Source organism: Rhipicephalus microplus, unplaced genomic scaffold (genome assembly GCF_043290135.1).
Source record: "Rhipicephalus microplus isolate Deutch F79 unplaced genomic scaffold, USDA_Rmic scaffold_50, whole genome shotgun sequence".
Lineage (NCBI taxonomy): Eukaryota > Metazoa > Arthropoda > Arachnida > Ixodida > Ixodidae > Rhipicephalus > Rhipicephalus microplus.
Genome location: NW_027464623.1, coordinates 225,085 through 245,130, shown reverse-complemented (window position 1 = coordinate 245,130; position 20,046 = coordinate 225,085).

Genomic DNA, 20,046 nt, shown 5'->3' with positions numbered 1-20,046 from the left:
CAGGTGGTCGAAATTTCCAGAGTCCTCCACACGGCGTCATTCATAATAATATGGTGATTTTCATACGTTAAACCCCACAAGTCAATCAATAATTCTCTTTAAAAGGTTCCTGGCACCCAGACTACGCAAAATTGAGTGCGAATGTGTTTCGCAAACTCCTCAGAAAGATTATGTCGTTTAAATAAAATGGCATTAGTTTTCCCGAGTCCCACCAAACGAACTACATCGAGAATAAATGACACTCGCTGTAAATGGCGTCAGATTCAACGTTTGACACGGGTATACGTTTCGGGAAAACTGATTTTTCTAGAAATTTGCGAATGTGTGCGGCCTAACTGCTCCATAATGCTATCAGTGCACTTTAGAAAAGGATCAACATCTGAACTCAAGGCTGCTGCTTACCGATGCAGCAGTAATAATCAGCTTTTTTTCTTGCAGCGAAAGCTGTTATCACAACACGGGTAGTCAGTGCCGTAGTTGGCCGCCGCCGCCGGTGTCCGTAACCACTATCACACAAAATCACAGCGAACGAATGACATTAGGAACGAATGACATTACCTGAAATTGCCACCAAATAAGAAACCCTAAGGACATTTGGTGACATACTGAGATTAGAGCCCGGGTCCACTGCGTGCTAGCCCAGTACTCTGCCACTGAGCCATGCCGGTGCTTGGGATTCGTTCACAAGCTTGCCTTAGGCGGGCTTGGTGTCGGGAAAGGAATTGTGTTAATATGAGTAATAACGTGTTTTAGAACTGCAGAAAAATCAGGCATCACACAATGCGAATCACCTAACGAGTGGATCGTCCGATTCTCCAACTTATTACAAAAGCTTGTTCTTCATCGCCTAATAACTGTGGCACATGCTGATTCTGATGCTGATGACCTCAGATGGATGGCGCTCACCCACAGAGGGGGATGGGCCAAGAACCGGGCGGCAGGATACTTAAATATTCACTTCAGAAGTAATTCTTCATCGTCGTTAGCCACTAAATGGAACACAAAATTCGTTACATGTCTTTAGCGAATACCACGCTTCTCTGAAAACTTGCGAAGGGTAGCCTAATAAATGGCGGCCTACTATGCATAAATTATGATTATTAAATGCGTAGTGGGTACCCAGCAAGTGTGCCTGTAGCATCTACCCGAAGACTGCTTAGAAAAGCATCTGAAAGACACCTCTTCTTGTTTTCGCTGTGACTGTGCTGCGCCTCTCGCGCAGGCCTGGCATTTTTTTTTCTCTCTCTCTCTCTGAAACTTTGTCAGTTCTCTGTACGCCTCTCACGATATGTAACTTTTTCTACCGTGTAATACAAACAAGTACATATACTAAGTTCCTCTACTGCTTATTCAACGAAAAGTTTATACGTCTAATAGAGCAGCTAACTATTGTCACGTGCGTCCTGCGAAAAAGACGAAGGCGACAGCGCATACGCCCATCTGCACGCTTTTATGCAGAACGCAACAACGAGAAAGTTGAGGAACTCTCTTTCGCGCGCGGTTAACAAAAAGACCGACCCGCTGCTGTTTTCTCAGCGTCTTCAAGTACGACCTCTGCCTTGACGTCGCGACACTGGTGGAGGTGCTGGGGCCTGCAACCTGATGCAAGAAAGCGTTGTTCGGGACCGTACACCCAGTCCGGAGCCTCAACATCTTGTTGCGACTCCAGTACACCGATTCAGCCGGCGCCTATTAGGCCTAAGTCCAGAACTCTTGACGGCATCTCCTGTTACCAACATGGCGGCCCCTTCAACGTCTGCAAATCATCCTCCGGCCCAGACGACTCACCCTTACCAGGTAACTTTTGAGACTCCTCGTGTTCCCGATGTCTTCCGTGGAGAACCGTATAGAGATGTCGAGGACTGGCTCGACCAGTTCGAGTGGACCACTGTGGTGAATCGTTGGAGCGTGCCAGAAAAACTTGGCCGTGCCTACTTCGCAATGGAAAATAGCGCTCGCACGTGGTACGAGAATAGGGAGCCTACTTTCCAAACCTGGGACAATTTCCGCCAAAAGCTTCTCGAGACGTTCCTGAGTGTGGACCGACGGGATCTCGCACAACAGATGATTGAAGCCCGCATGCAAAAGCCGAATGAAAGCGTGGCCATGTTCGCTGAGAATATGGCCCGTCTAATTCGCCGCGCTGACCCTGACATGCCCGAGGCAAGGAAAGTTCGTCATCTGATGCGGGGAGTTGAGAAACCGCTTTTCGCCGGCCTTGTACGAAATCTGCCTACAACAGTGGATGAATTCATCAAAGAGGCGACTGTCATTGAGCAAGCGCTCCGGCAACGATGCCGCCACTTTGACCGCCTGCCCGACCAAACGCCTGTTGGTGCCGCCGCTCAAAACGCTGCCGTTTCCGAAAACTCTTTACGGCAAATGATTCGACAAATCCTGCGGGAAGAGGTGCGGGCCCTCGGCCTTCCGTCTACCCCCCAGTTGCTTCTGTTGCAGAAATCGTGCGCCCGGAACTACGGCAAGCTTTTCCATCACCGGTGCCACCACCCGAACCATTAGGCGACAAGAGCTCGCCGACCGCCTTAAGAAGGTTAAGACGCCGTGGAGTGGGCCGAGCATAAGGAGTGCTGGTGGGCAGCTAATGACGCCAACCGGTAAATGCACCGCTCGGCTCGTAATCGATGCTCCGAACTTCGTCGCCACTTTTGTCATTTTACCGGACTGTTGTAAATAGTTGATTTTGGGTATGGATTTTCTGCGAGAGTACGGTGCTGTCATCAACATCTCAGAACGTATCGTCACCTTTTCCGCCCATCCTTACGTCGACGCCACCACTGAAGAACAACTGCAACGTTTACGTGTAGCCGATGATGTGATGCTCCTGCCGAGATCTTGCTGCCTTGTGTCGGTGTTGTGTGAACGGCCGTGCCGTAATGAGGTGATAGCGGAACGAATAGACACGCTATTGCTTACGCAAGGTGTTTTAATAGCGAGAGGCATTCTGGCGCTAATTGATGGGCGGGCAGAAGTGCTCATCACCAACTTCAGCAACGAGCGTCGTCACATCCAGAAGGGCACCGCGATTGCCTACTACGACGACGTGGTCCAAGCCAGAGATTGCTTCGCTTTGCAACCGAACGAGGCGACCGTCCCAGCCTCGACACCTTTGTCTGTCAACATTTGCTCAACCCTGTCAGCCTCGGAAAAACAGCGCCTACTAGAGCTGATACACCAGTTCAAAAATTGTTTTTCGTGCACGTCGAAAGTCAAGCAAACACCACTGACCCGGCATCGAATCATCGTTGAAGAAAATACGAGACCGATCCGTCAAAACCGATACCGTGTGGCTCCGAAAGAACGTGAGGAGATCCAAAAGCAAGTTCAGAAGATGCTCCAAGATGACGTAATACAGCCTTCCAAAAGTCCCTGGGCATCCCCCGTGGTATTGGTTAAAAAGAAAGACGGCAGCTTGCGTTTCTGTATAGATTACCGCAAGTTAAACCAAGTAACGAAGAAAGACGTCTACCTACTGCCACGCATAGATGACTCTCTTGATCGGCTGCGGCATGCACGCTATTTCTCATCGATGGACCTGCGAAGTGGCTACTGGCAAATAGAGGTCGACGAGAGAGACCATGAGAAAACTGCTTTCGTGACGCCCGACGGTCTTTATGAATTTAAAGTGCTTCCATTCGGGTTATGCTCAGCGCCAGCCACTTTTCAGCGTTTCATGGACACTGTGCTATCAGTACTTAAGTGGCAGACATGCTTGGTTTATCTAGACGACGTTGTCGTCTTCTCAGCTACATTCGAGGAACACCTAAGTCGATTATTCACAGTTCTACAAGCTATACGTTCGGCTGGCCTGACTTTAAAGCCAGAGAAGTGCCATTTCGATTACAACGAACTTTGCTTCTTAGGCCACGTGGTCAGCCACGAAGGTGTTTGACCTTACCCGGGCAAAATCGACGCTGTCGCAAAGTTTCCCGCACCGCATGACAAAAGAGCAGTGAGACGCTTCTTAGGCCTCTGCGCTTATTACCGACGATTCATCGCCATCGTCTATTGCGGTGCCTCTGACGCGGCTCACACGAGAGGATGTCCCCTTTCTTTGGAGCGAAAAGGAACAAACAGCGTTCAACGAATTACGCCAACGCCTCCAAACACCTCCGGTTCTTGCGCACTTTGACCAGGCAGCGCCAACAGCACTTCACACCGACGCAAGCAATGTAGGCTTGGGTGCCGTACTGACACAATGGCAAGATAACTCCGAGAAAGTGATAGCCTATGCCAGCAGAGCTACTCGACTACCGAGAAAGAGTGCCTCGCCGTGGTTTGGGCGGTTCTCAAATTTCGACCGTATCTGTACGGCCGCTCATTCAAGGTCGTCAGCGATCACCACTTGCTTTGCTGGCTCACTAACTTGAAAGACCCATCCGGCCGTTTAGCACGCTGGAGCCTTCGGCTTCAGGAGTTTGATATGACCATTATTTATAAATCAGGGAGGAAGCACACCGACGCAGACTGTCTCTCGCGGTCACCCGTTGAGCCTGCTGCTATTAATGACGAGTCCATGGACGCCGCATTCTTGGGAGTCATCAGCGCGGCCACTATCTCACAAGAGCAGCGCAGTGACCCTGACCTGCTTTCGCTTATCGATTTCTTAGAAGGACGACGGGAAGACGTGCCGCGAGTTTTGCGAGAGGAGTGCCATCTTTTTGTTTAAGGAACGACGTCCTATACAAGAAAAACTTTTCTCCCACCCACGGCCCATACTTGCTCGTCGTCCCTGCATCACTGTGAAAAGAAATTCTGGAAGCCTGCCATGATGAAGTCACCTCCGGTCATCTCGGTTACACTCGAACATTGTCCCGTCTGCAAAACAGTTACTACTGGCCGAACCTACCTGCTGCTGTGAAACATCACGTCCAAACATGTGCCGACTGCCAAAGACGCAAAGCACCACCCGGCAGGCCGGCAGACTTATTACTTTCCGTTCAAGTACCAGCAAAGCCATTCGCCCAAATCGGAATGGATTTCCTGGGCCCATTCCCAACTTCTACCACAGGGAACAGATGGATCATTCTCGCCACTGATTACTTGTCTCGCTACGCAGAAACTAAAGTCATGCCGAAGGCCGCAGCAGCAGAAGCGGCTCATTTCTTCATAGAAAACGTCGTCCTTCGGCATGGTGCTCCAACAGTTCTCATCACGGATAGAGGAACTGCGTTCGTGGCAGAACTTTTGGAGTCGGTACTCAGGCTCAGTAGTACAGCTCACCGGAGAACAACGGCGTACCACCCACAAACGAACGGACTAACAGAGCAGCTTAATAAGACCCTCGCACACACGCTCTGCATGTATTTCGACACAGAACACAAGAACTGGGACGAAATCTTGCCTTATGTCACCTTCGCCAATAATACTGCCCGGCAGGAAACTACCAGAATGACGCCGTTTAGTTTAATACACGAGCGCGAAGTCACTACAACGTTGGACGCTATGCTGCCGCACGAGTGTGACGACACTCACGCTGACGCCGAAGAATTTGGTCAGCGCGCCGAAGAAGCCCGACAGCTAGCCCGCGTGCGTATTTGTCACCAGCAACACAAAGATGCGAAACGGTACGACCTATGACATAAATTGGTAACCTACAAACCAGGCGACAAGGTATGGGTCTGGATCCCAATACGTCGACGCGGACTTTCAGAAAAACTATTACGACGATACTTCGGCCCATATCGAGTCACCCGACGATTGAACGACATCAACTACGAAGTTATTCCCGGCGGCGATTGCAGCTGCAGTCGCCGAAACTGCTCACCCGAAATCGTGCATGTCATCCGGATGAAACCCTACTTGTCCAGCTAGCTCTCGTTTGTCCTGTGGGTGCCGGTGCATATGTGCGTTTTTATAAGTAGAGTGCCTTGGCTGAGCACCGGGACAATGCCATATTTGGAGGGAGGCAAATGTCACGTGCGTCCCGTGAAAAAGACGAAGGCGACAGCACATACGCGCATCTGCACGCTTTTATGCAGAACGTAACAACGAGAAAGATGAGGAACTCTCTCGCGCGCGCAGTTACCTAAAAGACCGACCCGGTGCTGTAATCTCAGCGTCTTCAAGTACGACCTCTGTCTTGACGTCGCGACAATATTCATTCACCAATATCATTGCGTTCTTCGCCACGCATTTCTTAGGGATCTTTACAACCGCCTTCACAGAACAAGTAACAAGGGCATAGTACTATGTCTCATAATCTTTGCGGTGTTTACTAAACAGGCTGTTATCTGCCGAATACTAAAAGCATGACTTTGCTGTCTAACTACGGCTTCTTTGAAACCATCTGAAATCACTACTCACGCGTTGAAAGCTATCATCAAATCATCACTCAAGCGTTTTGATGAAGTTACACGTCATTAAAACATTATTGCGAAGTCATCTTTCATTCGACTTCACTTACTCGTGACACAGATACACAGGACAAACAGGAGCGATGGCATAAGTGCCGTTGCACAAATGGTCATGCATTCAATCCTCGATTCAAGTGGTGGAAAATTTTGTAATGTTGGCGTGAGACGTCCGTCACTCATGCGCTTGCATTGTGGCGCACTTTCAACATACTACGGCTGATCAAAAATTAATCCGAAGCCCTGCTTCATGGTGTGTTTTGGGATGATACACAACGTGGCTTCATTGGCGAAGAGAAAATGGCCGGGTGTGTGTTGTGCGACATGCAACTTGTATTCCACAAAGAACAGGAAAAGAGCCCCACTACGGTCGTCTAGTGGTTAAGGTACTCGGCTGCTGACCCGCAGGTAGCGGGATCGAATCTCGGCTGCGGCGGCTGCATTTCCGATGGAGGCGGAAATGTTGTAGGCCCGTGTGCTCAGATTTGGGTGCACGTTAAAGAACCCCAGGTGGTTGAAATTTCCGGAGCCCTCAACTACGGCGTCTCTCATACTCCTATGGTGGTTTTGGGACGTTAAACCCCACCTGTCAAGCAATCAATCAGAACAGGCAATGCGCTTATAGTGGGATAGAGCGATATTTTGTAAGCCATCACCCAGGAGAACTTTGACCTGCTTGAAAATCTAAGATGTGTTAAATTAAGAATGTGTGCGGCAAGTAAAAGAAATGAGTCAAAAGATGGGGGGTGGGGGATCATAAAAACCTAAACACCCGTACGTAAGACCTTGTTTTTCATGGCTTGAGTGAGATTCTCGGCTCTGGCATTGTGATTCGCAGGCAAAAATAGAAGAACCCTTAAATTAAACAGCAGGAATAAAGAAAAAAAACTTTTTCAACCAGCTGGCACTAAGTTTGACGAAGAAACGGCGCGCTGATTGTGTTGAAAGCAGTATTTTGTGATGTTCGTACCATGCAGTATAACACTATGAGAGAGGAGCAGGAGGAGAAGCTCAAGCACTGAATGAAAAAGGAGCTCGTTAGCGTTCAAACTTCTGCTGCATATAAAAGTGGAAGGTTAAGAGTTGACTATGTGGAAATTCCAGTGCTATAGCTTTACGAGGTCATATTGTCAAATAAATATCTGGAAGCCCCGTATTCTGAGACAATTTGTTGTCGACGTATCGCCTATGAATTGCTTTCCGTACGCGTTAATTGGCTGTTTTGACCAATTGCGCCCAAGTAGCGGCGTGTCTCATTAGGCAAGCCTTGATGATGTCATTATTGACGTCTTCAAGGGACGATGTTTTTTTTTCATCACTCGTAGTCGTCGAATGTTCTCGTTTGAGTTGGAGTAAACTTTTTTGTTTGACGAAAAATTTAGGGCTTTTGTTTTAGTGAACCCGAACGCTGCGCATATTCCAACTTGTTCACTAGTTCTGCTCAAGTTCCACAATGTTAACATGCCATAAATACTTTTTCCGCGTCCATTTACAGTAGGACAGTTGCACTTTGAAATCATTTACGTCAGCGAAATTTTACAATATATCTAGGTGACTTATCTACCCCCCCCCCCGCTCCCCATGCGGTCACTACACATTTTAGGAGAGCTGTTTTATATGGTGCCTGTCTACCAACGCACAGAACAACAAAAATCTCCCAGGGCCCCTTATGTAATCACTTATAATTTAAAGATTGATGGATGAAAGATCTTTTATTGAAAAAGAGGGAGGCACATGTCCTCTGTGGGGGCGGGGGGGATAAGCGGGATGTTCAAACTATAATGTTTCAAAGTGTCATTGGGTTTCCACTTACTCCAGTCACAATCACTTGTACTGACGCGGTGTGTGGTCAGCAATGGCGAAAGTTTTTTCTCGCCTATTGATCGTGTCCCGCCAACATTCAAATACTTTCTATCTCCTAAGGTGCTTTAGTACTGCTCCAAGATCAAAGGCACCTCACCTGACTCCACCACCTTCAACCAGGCTACGATGTCACGTCGTGATACCATCATGTGGCTGCATGTAACGTAAACTCACAGTAACGTCATAATGACTTCACAAATTCTGTTGAGCTGTGACGTATCATGACGTTGAACGGTTACGCCATAACGTGACGATGATGAATTTTCGCGTCACTCATTCTAAACGCCGCGAAACGCCAACGCGGATGGTTGGAGTTCCACGTTTGATGAGGCGTCTAAGGCGCTCGCCTTAGTGTCTAAAAACAAGAACACATGGCGGCAAAGTTGTCGCGCCACTCTTCAGCGGAAGGTGTAATGCTCGCAGTACCACCGTGAGCCAACCAAGTCCTCGTGTGTGTTTTGGTTGATTGATAGATATCGTGTGAAAGTAAGTTAGGCTATATCAGGAAGGAGGAGGAAGAAGAACGTTTAAGCGGAATCACAGGGAGGTTAGCCAGTTCTTAGACCGGCTAACTACCCTGTGCTGAGGAAAGGGGTGAGGGGAATAAAAGATGATAAAAATAAGTGCTGCGAAGAGAGAGAGAGATATATTACAAAAAATTACAAAAAATAAAAAATTACAAAAAAATTACAAAAAATACAATAAAAAGGCTATGTCAGAGATACCGTTGTAGAAAACTGCAGAAAATACCACCCGTTTTCAGTTATTGAGCGTGCGCTGACATTCAACATCCCACTCAAACGTTTCACGCGCTTCGAAAGGTGGCCGTCGGGGCAGAGCTCGAACACACGTCATCTAGGACGCAGCTAAGCACTTTGTCTTTACTGAGATGCTGAGTCGGCCTTGATCATCTCGTGTGTTTGCACGTATTCAGCTAACAAGGTAACGACATGCCATCGGCTTAGCATACACACAGGGTGTGATGCACCTATTTGCACGCACCATTTCTATGAAAAAGCGCAATGTTTGACGGACCGCTTTAGCCAGAATTCTTTGTTGCTGTATCTCGTTAACTGACGGCAAGGCACATTCCTTCTGATAGCTATTGGCTTATCCGTCGGATGTCTTGAAGGTAACGCACCAGCAAACAACGTCCTAGCGCGCAACATTTTACGAGTTGTACAGTCGCCCAAATCTTAATTACGCTCCTCAGCGCCAGTCTTTTATGCACGTTCGTCAAATGACTGAATTACGTTCTCAATAAATTCAGCGCAAGTGCAACCTACATACAATGTTCCAGTTACAAAACAATTTTTCGGCAACTGCATTCAACCACGAGGCGCTAACACACAGCGAATTGATTGCTGTGCGAAATAGCTCAACATTTTGGGCGAGAGTATGTCATTTCCGCGTCTGTGATCACACCACACTATTAAATATGAATCGGTACCGTCACAGGATTGGTACTTTGAAGTTCGCATGCAACATGAAAACAACACATATTCTGCAAAAAATGCTCTTGTTTTGCGACCACAAATGCAGGTAGTAAACAGAAAAAAAGAGGACAGCTCGGCAGAATTGCGAAGGTGAAATCTACGTATAGACCAGGACTAAAGAAAAATCAAGGAAGCGTATGCACGCCGGGTGGATGTGCCGAAGAGCGAATTCGCTGTGACACCCGAACTCCCGGCTTGTCTCGCATGTGGTGAGATCATGACCACTTAGGCAAAGGGAGTCAGGTATATCGCATTACTCATTGTGTTTGCCATTGCGAGCCCGTATCGGGTGTCTGTCTCGGGCTCCATGCCGTCCGCACGCTCTTCCGCCATCAACACCCTTCATGCGAAGAGAAAAGACAGAACGCCGGTTCCTGCTCCTGCGTGCCTGTTTCTGCACGCCGGTGCACACAGGAGAGCAACGCGGCGCCGCAGTGGTCGGTGGTGGTAGTGTCGTCATCGTATATGACGTCAGCGGCTCGCGCGCCCGCACCAACACAAGGCAGGAAGTGTCGCTGACGTCAGAGACACTTCCTGCCTTGTGTTGGACGCCGGAAAGACTCGAGGTAATACGAGCGGTGCTCCATCTACGTCGGAAAAAAAAAAAAAAACTAGCCCAATGCTTGTTGTATGGGCCGCAGTTCGCGGAACACTGTCAGGACGAAGCTTGACATTTTTTTTTCTTTTTCACCACTATACCCTAACGAGTTTTTTGAGCGCTCACGTTACTTATTTCTCGGGTAAGACGTTATTATTTCTCTCTTTTTCGGTTGAATACGTTTTCCCAGGATCGTTCGAAGGGTAGAAATTTAATGACTGTATGCTGATGTACCATTCTACACTATAACAACGTCGGCATATATCTATCTATCTATCTATCTATCTATCTATCTATCTATCTATCTATTCTCTCTCTCTCTCTCTTATATATATATATATATATATATATATATATATATATATATATATATATATATATATTGCCGCGCGCTTGAGCTGCCAGCGCAAAAGAGGCAGACGAAGTGGCAGTTCCCCCTCGTGCCATTGTTCTGTTTTTGGCTGCGCTGAGCCGACCGCTCTTCGGACTTTTGTGAGGACGCCTTAAAAACGTCTCCTGTCTCTTTAACGTGACATTTTAATGGTGGAGGTGCTGGGTAACCTCCCCTATGCAACAGACTCCTTCTAGCAGCCGGAACGTGACCCAAAACCCAGAGCTTACGCCGGTACACCGTTTCAGTCGGAGGATTCGAGGACTGTCCCCCGAGTTTGTGCCTCACAGTACAAGTACGTCGACTGGTATGGAGAATACTGTTGCTGTCACCGCTTCCCCTACCGCTGGAGCCGCCGCTGCTCCAACCGCTGCACCCGCAGCTGCACCCACTCATTACACGCTACAAAAACCACGTGTTCCGAGTCCCTTTCGTGGTGGCCTCTATGAAGATGTGGAAGATTGGCTGGCTGAGTACGAGTACGTAGCGGATTTCAACGGGTGGGACGAAGTAGCGAAGCTCAAGAATGTGTACTTTAGTCTTCTGGATGGTGCTCGCACATGGTTCCAGAACCGCAAGGGCCTCCTAACGTCGTGGCATGAGTTCTGTCACAGGCTCCGCGAAACGTACTCGAGTCTCGATCGTCGAGAGCGCGCTGAAAGGGCCCTCCAGTCCCGCATGCAGATGCCTAATGAAGGTGTGGCTACATACGTGGAGGATATGGTTCATCTGTTCACTCGCGCCGATCCAACCATGCCGGAAGACAAGAAGCTGCGACACTTGATGCGAGGTGTGAAAGAGCAGCTCTTCGCTGGACTCATTCGTAGTCCGCCTAGAACGGTCGCGGAGTTCCTCACTGAAGCCGTCGCCATGGAAAAGGCGCTGCAGCAGCGGAACCAGTACGATCGGCAAGTGAATGCTACCTATACCACCGGGCTAGGCTCGTTCCCGACCGACGTGGGAGCGCTTCGCGAGCTGATACGTTCGGTTGTTCGCGACGAGCTACAACAGCTGCAACAGCTGAACCAGGCGCAGCAGCAGCCTTCCACGAATTGCATCGCCACCATCATACGTGACGAAGTTCAGCATGCGCTCGGCACACCTCGCCGCGAGACACCAACGCAGGTTGCTGCACCACTTCAGGCGTTCGCAACTTCAAGTGAACCTCTAGGGGTGACCTACGCAGACGTATTGAGACGCACCGTTCCGTCGTCCACGACACCATCCCCAGTGAGTGGTTTCCAGCGCACCACTTATACCGACACGTTCGAACACAACGCACCTGCACCAGTCCCACTACCAGCCGCAACCCCGTACGCCACACTGCAGTCCGCACAGGTGGTCCCTTATTTTGCAGACACTCGACCCGTCATGCGTAAATCCGACATATGGCGCATGCCCGACCGACGACCGCTTTGCTACCACTGCGGTGAAGCGGGTCACCTCTACCGAGACTGCCAGTACCGCCGACTTGGGCTGCAGGGTTTTCCTGCCAATTCACCCCGCCCCCGGTTTGGACAGAGACCACCAGAAATTGAAGATTTTATCGCTCGGCAGAACGTCCCACTCAGGCGTCAGTCGCGCTCACCGTCACCGCGGTCGTCATCTTATTCAGGCAACGGAAATCGAAGGCCGCAAGGACGGTCTCCGAGCCCTCGCCTGGAAAACTAACGCCAGCGACCTTTCGAGGCGAGGCCGCTGATTCTCGACGTGATGAAGACCTCGCCCTCCAATCGACGCGACATCGGACCAACGGAAATTCGACTACGCCGGCGCCTGTATCCCAGCTGAGCGACTTTTCAATGGACATACCTGTGCTGCTCGACGGTCGCAATTTAACTGCCTTAATAGACACTGGTGCTGACTACTCGATTATTAGCGGACAATTGGCACGTACCTTGAAGAAAGTGATAATGCCTTGGACAGGATCGCATGTACGTACAGCTGGCGGACATGTTGTAACGCCGGTTGGTTTGTGCACGTCCAGGCTACAAATACGAGGCTGCACGTTTTTGGTCAGCTCCATCGTGCTACGTGACTGCTCCCGCGAATTAATTCTCGGCCTCGATTTTCTTCGGGAATATGGCGCCGTAATCGACCTACGGCGACGCTGCATTTCCTTTTCGACAGTCAACGCTACGTCAAGGGACTCCAACCGCCGTACAACCGCTCTCCGTGTTTCCGACGACAGTGTCACAATACCACCTCGTGCAAGTATCCTAATTCAGGTGACTTCCGAAGGAACCAGTGACGGTGAAACAGTGGCAGAGTGCAACGTCTCCCTGCTGCTGGCGCTTGGAATTTCTGTGGCACGAGGCATCATTGACATTCGGAACGGTACAGCCGAGGTCATGATTACAAATTTCACCAATGAGCATCGTCACCTTTTCCGGGGCACTGCGGTCGCCTACGCTGAAGCCTTGGAGGACGTCATTGAGTGTTTTGCCTGTGAAGACAGTAGCCGCAATGGACAAACCGTAATAGATGTTGACATGAACAGTGCACTGCCAGAAGAGAACCAGAGGGCCTTGCGAGAGCTATTGTTTGAATTCAGGGCGTGCTTTGCTCAGTCGTCTAAAGTGAGTCAGACGCCAATTACACAGCACAGGATAATCACTTACGACGACGCAAGACCTATTCACCAACAGCCATACCGCGTCTCGCCGACAGAACGCGCAGCTATCAAGCAGCAAGTGAAAGAAATGATCGACGACGGCGTTATCCAGCCTTCGAACAGTCCCTGGTCCTCACCGGTCGTTCTGGTTAAGAAGAAGGACGGTACGCTTCGCTTCTGTGTAGATTACAGAAAGCTCAACAACGTCACAAAAAAAGATGTTTATCCGCTGCCGCGTATTGATGACTCGCTTGACCGACTACGACGAGCGAAGTATTTTTCTTCCCTGGATTTAAAGAGTGGCTACTGGCAAATTGAGGTTGATGAGCGCGACCGCGAAAAAACCGCCTTTGTCACGCCGGATGGCCTCTACGAATTTCGGGTGCTACCGTTCGGACTCTGCTCTGCGCCAGCTACCTTCCAACGCATGATGGACACTGTGTTGACTGACTTAAAATGGCAAAGCTGCCTTGTGTACTTGGATGATGTGGTCGTGTTTTCAACCAGCTTCTCCGAACATCTGAAGCGACTACGACAAGTACTTGAGGCGATTCGGACGGCTAACCTTACGTTAAAGCCGCAAAAATGCCATTTCGGTTACGAAGAACTAAAGTTCCTTGGACATGTCGTAAGTGCAGAAGGCGTCCGTCCTGACCCTGAGAAAACCGCCGCTGTCGCAGCCTTCCCGACTCCTGCCGATAAGAAAAGTGTGCGGCGGTTTCTTGGTCTATGCGCGTACTACCGGCGCTTTATAGGCAATTTTTCGAAAATTGCCGAACCATTAACTAGACTCACTAGAGACGATACGCCGTTCGTTTGGAGTGCTGAACAAGAATCAGCATTCACAGAGCTTCGGCTTCGCCTGGCATCACCACCTGTTCTTGGACATTTCGACGAGGAAGCCGAAACAGAAATTCATACCGACGCCAGTAACGTCGGTCTGGGCGCGGTACTCGTCCAACGGCAGGAGGGAATTGAAAAGGTCATCGCCTACGCAAGCCGAACCCTAACACGCCCGGAGTCAAACTACAGTACCACGGAGAAGGAGTGCCTTGCTGTCGTGTGGGCAATTGCTAAGTTTCGACCTTACCTTTACGGCCGTCCATTCAGAGTAGTGACGGATCATCACTCGCTGTGCTGGCTTACGAACCTCAGAGACCCCTCCGGACGACTGGCAAGGTGGAGCCTACGTCTGCAGGAGTACGACGTCACTATCGTGTACAAGTCCGGTCGTGCACACGAAGATGCGGACACGTTGTCACGCGCGCCAGTTGAGCCTGCCGCTCAGAGCTTCGAAGAGGACTGCCCTTTCCTTGGCTCCGTAAGCGTAACAGACTTGGCTTTACGGCAGCGAGCAGATGCTCAATTGCGACCTATCATTGAACATCTAGAGGGCCGCAACGTATCACTGCCCCAGCATATAACTCGCGGATTGTCATCCTTCTGCTTACGACAGGGCGTGTTGTACAAGAAGAACGCAGCCGCCAGCAACAAAACTTACCTGTTGGTCGTCCCCGCAGAGCTGCGTGAGGAAATTCTATTTGCCTGCCACAACGAGCCTCCATCGGGCCATCTGGGCATCACCCGAACCATCGCTAGGGTACGAAAGTCTTACTACTGGCCGAAACTTGCCGCTTGCGTTAAACAGTACGTTCAAGCCTGCCGCGAATGCCAGCGCCGAAAATCCCCATCTGTTAAGCCTGCGGGATTACTTCACCCTATCGAGCCACCCAGAACACCCTTCGATCAAGTCGGCATGGACCTCCTGGGTCCGTTTCCCTTGTCATCTTCCGGCAACAAGTGGATAATCGTCGCTACAGATTATCTAACCCGCTATGCTGAAACTAAGGCGCTTCCTAAAAGCACGGCTTGTGAAGTTGCTCAGTTTTTCATCGAGAGAATTGTATTACGCCACGGTGCTCCATCCTGTGTCATCACAGACCGAGGAACAGCGTTTACAGCAAGGCTCCTTGAACAAGTTTTTCAGTTAAGTTACTCCACGCATCGCAAGACAACAGCGTATCACCCTCAGACAAATGGACTGACCGAGCGGCTTAACAAAACGATGACTGATATGCTGTCTATGTACATAGACGTACAGCACAAGACGTGGGATGAAATACTGCCTTACGTAACATTCGCGTATAATACCGCTACGCAAGAGACCACACGATTCACTCCGTTTCGTCTTCTATACGGTCGGGACGTTCAGACGATGTTGGACGCAATGCTCCCATGCGACATTGACAACATCGAGAATCTCGACGAAGATGCTGAGTGTTTCGTGCAACGAGCCGAGGAAGCACGTCAACTAGCCCGCGTAAACATCAAGAAACAACAAGGCGTCGATGCACAGCGCTACAACCGCTGCCACAGACAAGTCGATTATAAACCAGGTGACCAGGTGTTGGTTTGGACCCCTGTGCGCTGCAAAGGTCTCTCTGAGAAGCTTCTCAGTCGGTATTTTGGCCCGTACAAAGTGCTACGACAAGTGAGCGACGTCAATTACGAAGTCCTTCCGGACGGAAGCCAACCACCCCGACGCCGACAGCTACGACCCGAGATTGTGCACGTGGTGCGGTTAAAACCGTACCACACACTGTGACAATGTTTTTTTTTTTTTTTTTACGATACACGCTTCGTTTAGCATCGAGGCGATGCTCTTCAGGGAGGAGGGGCAGTGCCGCGCGCTTGAGCTGCCAGCGCAAAAGAGGCAGACGAAGTGGCAGTTCCCCCTCGTGCCATTGTTCTGTTTTTGGCTGCGCTGAGCCGACCGCTCTTCGGACTTTTGTGAGGACGCCTTAAAAACGTCTCCTGTCTCTTTAACGTGACAATATATATATATATATATATATATATATATAAAGGGCCTTGCCATTATTACGCAAATCATTACTCAGCAGGATTAAAAAAAAGATCACCAGTGTTACACCAAGAAAACGTGCTGCATATCGTGTTCCCAGTAAAGTGAAGCAACGGCTACTAAATTCTTGTTACCAAAATTCACTTGCCTTCTGTATTTTTGCATCATTAGAGACATCATTATCTGCCGTATATTCAATTACCCAAATATACATGGTGACTGAAGTATCATTTATGCACACGATATCAAGTCATCTCTGTAATGTCTAAAACATATCATCATGCACACCAGTGGTAAGCGGTCCCGCATCGGCCTATACCTGAGACATTAAAAGAACAGCTTAGATGAAGTGTAATTTACTTGTGCTGGTAAATATTATTACGGTCATGTCTATTGATTATCAGAAGGCGAACACGCCACCTCAATGCTGCTTAGCATGTCACTGACAGCCCTATAATTCGGCTCCTTGGGACTAAGGAGAGGTTCAATGTAACCTGCACTCTGGTGGTACAGGGGGGGGGGGGGGGGAGTACTGTTTCATAAAGAAAGCGCTACTGTCCATTTTCACGTTATAGAAAGCAGTATTACTGAAACAACTGACAAGGAGTTGTACAATATGCATTAATCACTGCGGAAAAGCTGCCGCTGGAACCTGACTTGCTATGCAGTGAAGGTGAGGCAAAGACAGGCGTAGTACTTCATGTGGCTGTTCAGTTGGAAATTTTATTTCTCTGTTGGAACAAAAAACAATTCTTTCACAACTCACTCATTATCTTACCTACAGTCGGCACTATTCAACAATGTCAAAGCCATTATTTTACTTGGACCGCTAGATTGCTTAAATTAGGGTGAAATATGAGTGTAAATGCTGTTTTTATTTCCAAATTGGACGCAATATCTCAGCTAATCTTGTTTCATTTGCTCCGTAGCGTTTTAGTCAGTTAATATAGCAGCATAGAAAGTAGGAAATGGTAATATATTACTGACTAAACATTTGTGATTTCTCTAAAAACACTACACATGCAATAGCACTGACAGTTCGGTGAGTTGGTGTTGTTTCATAGTTATGAACTATGATACACGTGCAGCATATATCAATACTTCACTAAAGCGAAAAAAAGCAAAGTAAAACTAAGAATAATAAACTATCATAGTCATGAAAAAGTATAGCTACCTTGAGATGAAAGAAAAAATTGTTTCGTAATAAATACTCTAACCAGTCATACTATGCAAAAATATTAAGTGCGACACAGTCTCACTTCGGTGCGAAAAGTTTGAAGCACCCTCTAGGCCACACAATTTTTTTGCGAACTGTAACGCCCTATTTACAATTACTACTTCTCCCAGTCACATATATCTCGGCATGATCGGAGATTGTTCAAAATTGATCGGGTACGCTTGTTATGAAATAACCCATATATATATATATATATATATATATATATATATATATATATATATATATATATATATATATATATATATATATATATATATATATATATATATATATATATATATATATATATATATATAAATATATATATATATATATATATATATATATATATATATATATATATATATATATATATAGGATATGGCACAACGGGAGCGTTGTCAACAAGGATAAATATATTTATTTCCCAACAGTTTCGGGAGGGGACCTCCCTTCATCAGGGGATGAGCTATACTGACATGAACTTCCTTGCTGCCGCGTCCCTCTCGCCTTGAAAGACGTTTGCGAGAGTGAGAGGGAACTGGAAGAAGGAAAAAAAAAGAGAGAAAAAAGACGAAAAAAGAAAGAAAAGAAAGAAAGTAAAAAAACAGGAAGAACCACTGTCAACACTGGGAACGAAGCCAACTGTCCGTCTACATCCACCTACGGTTCATATCACGTGCTGTTCAGTTCTTGGCGTGTGTCGGGCCACCCAAGATTGTCGCCGCGGTGCCGGGAGGGTCCGGGACGGCGTGCCTAAAGAAAGGGGTTTCCCCGTAATTGGTCGTTTGGTCGTTCGGCGGGCGGCGGGCGGTGTGTGTAAAGGAAAGGTTTCTCGTTAATGGGTCGGTCGGCTATTTACCTTTAATCTTCGTCCGTTTCCCTTCAACGGTCATGAAGTGGTAGGCGAACGTAAACACTTTGTATGTGCATGTGAAAAAAAAAAGAAGAAGAAGAAGAGGACAGTGTACACGTACGAGTCAGTCAGAAAAAAGCATGGTCTCCAGCTATCAATCTTTGTCACCAATTTTCTCCTGGCTTACTTCTCGGAGGCAGTTGAGTTTTCCGGGGTCCTCATTGGTACCGGCTACTAATGTACGAAATTTGAAAATAAAATATGCCTCACGCTGTTCGCGCTCGCGTCTGTTTGAAAAACCGGACTGCAAAAGAGTTACGCTAATATTTTTAAAACTGTGGTTTGGCAGGCGAAGATGTCTAGATAAAGGTAGCTTCGGCAGTGAAGTGGCGTGGTACCGGTGATTATTGAACCGCAGCCGAAATGGCGTGTCTGTTTGGCCGATATATTCTTGTCCGCAGATGTTGCAATGTAGCATGTATATTACGTTACTGGAGTCACAATTAAGGCTTTCAGTTATGCAGAATTTGAAATCCGAGAAGTTCGCTTTGGATTCACGTGTTGTGAGCATCTGTGGGCATACCTTGCATCGAGATTTTCCGCAGGGATGGCACCCTGATTGAATTTTGGGGGTGTTTGTTTTTGCCCTGACAAGAATGTCCTTCAGATTTTTATCCCGGCGGTACACCACGTGAGGTGGCTTCGCGAAAATAGAAGTTAGTCGTTCGCTTTGCCTGATTATGTTGAAATGGCGGGAAAGTATGTTGTTGATTCGTGGCGCTGATGAGGAGTAAGTTAGTACAAGGTTCGTTTGGGAAGTCGTTTTAGGTACTTTGTTTGGTCCCTTAATTATATCATTCCTGTTCACGTTGCGAGCACGTAGTATGGCATCGTCAATAATGTCTTCCGGATAATTTTGTTTCAATAAGGAATGCTTTAGGTGTTCCGCGTGTCTGTCAAATTCCCGCATATCGGTGCATATTCTTCGGTACCGGTAGGCCTGAGAATATGGAATACCCGTTTTGCAATGCTTTGGGTGGCTGCTGTTGAAATGTAGGTACATTTGACGGTCTGTAGGCTTTTTGTGAATGTTTGTTGACAAGCGGTCATTTTCGACCGTGACAGTAACGTCCAAAAAGTTAATGCTAGTTTTGGAAATTTTGTGCGTGAATTTTATTGACGGGTGGCATTTGTTAAAATCCTCTATGAAGCGGAAAAGACTTCCCTCATCATGGTTCCATATCATAAAAATATCGTCTAAGTATCTTCTGTAGTAGAAAGGTTTCAAGGTGCGTCCCTCAATGAATGGGATTTCAAGTGAAGCCATAAAGGTGCTCGCGAAGTTTGGGGCCATTTTCGTGCCCATTGCAGTGCCACTGACCTGAAGGAAATGCTTGCCGTTGAACTCAAAATGGTTATAATTTAGTACAAGTTCAAGAAGTGTAAACAGTACCTCGCCACTTACACTAGCTGATGAGTCAGATTTTACATATTCAGAAACCATAGCCGCTATTCCGTCATGGTGGGGTATGTTGGTGTACAGTGAGCAGACGTCCATGGTCACCAGAAAACTGCCGCCTGGGATGTCGAGACTTGAAGTTTCGCAGATGAAGTGGTTTGTGTCCTTTAGGTAATAGGGAAAATTTGGGGGGATGTTTTTTATTCAGGAATTCATGAATTCTGATATATTTTCTGTTGATGTGCTGTTACTGCATACTATCGGACGTCCCGGATTACCTGCCTTGTGTATTTTGGGGAGCAAATAGAATCGACCG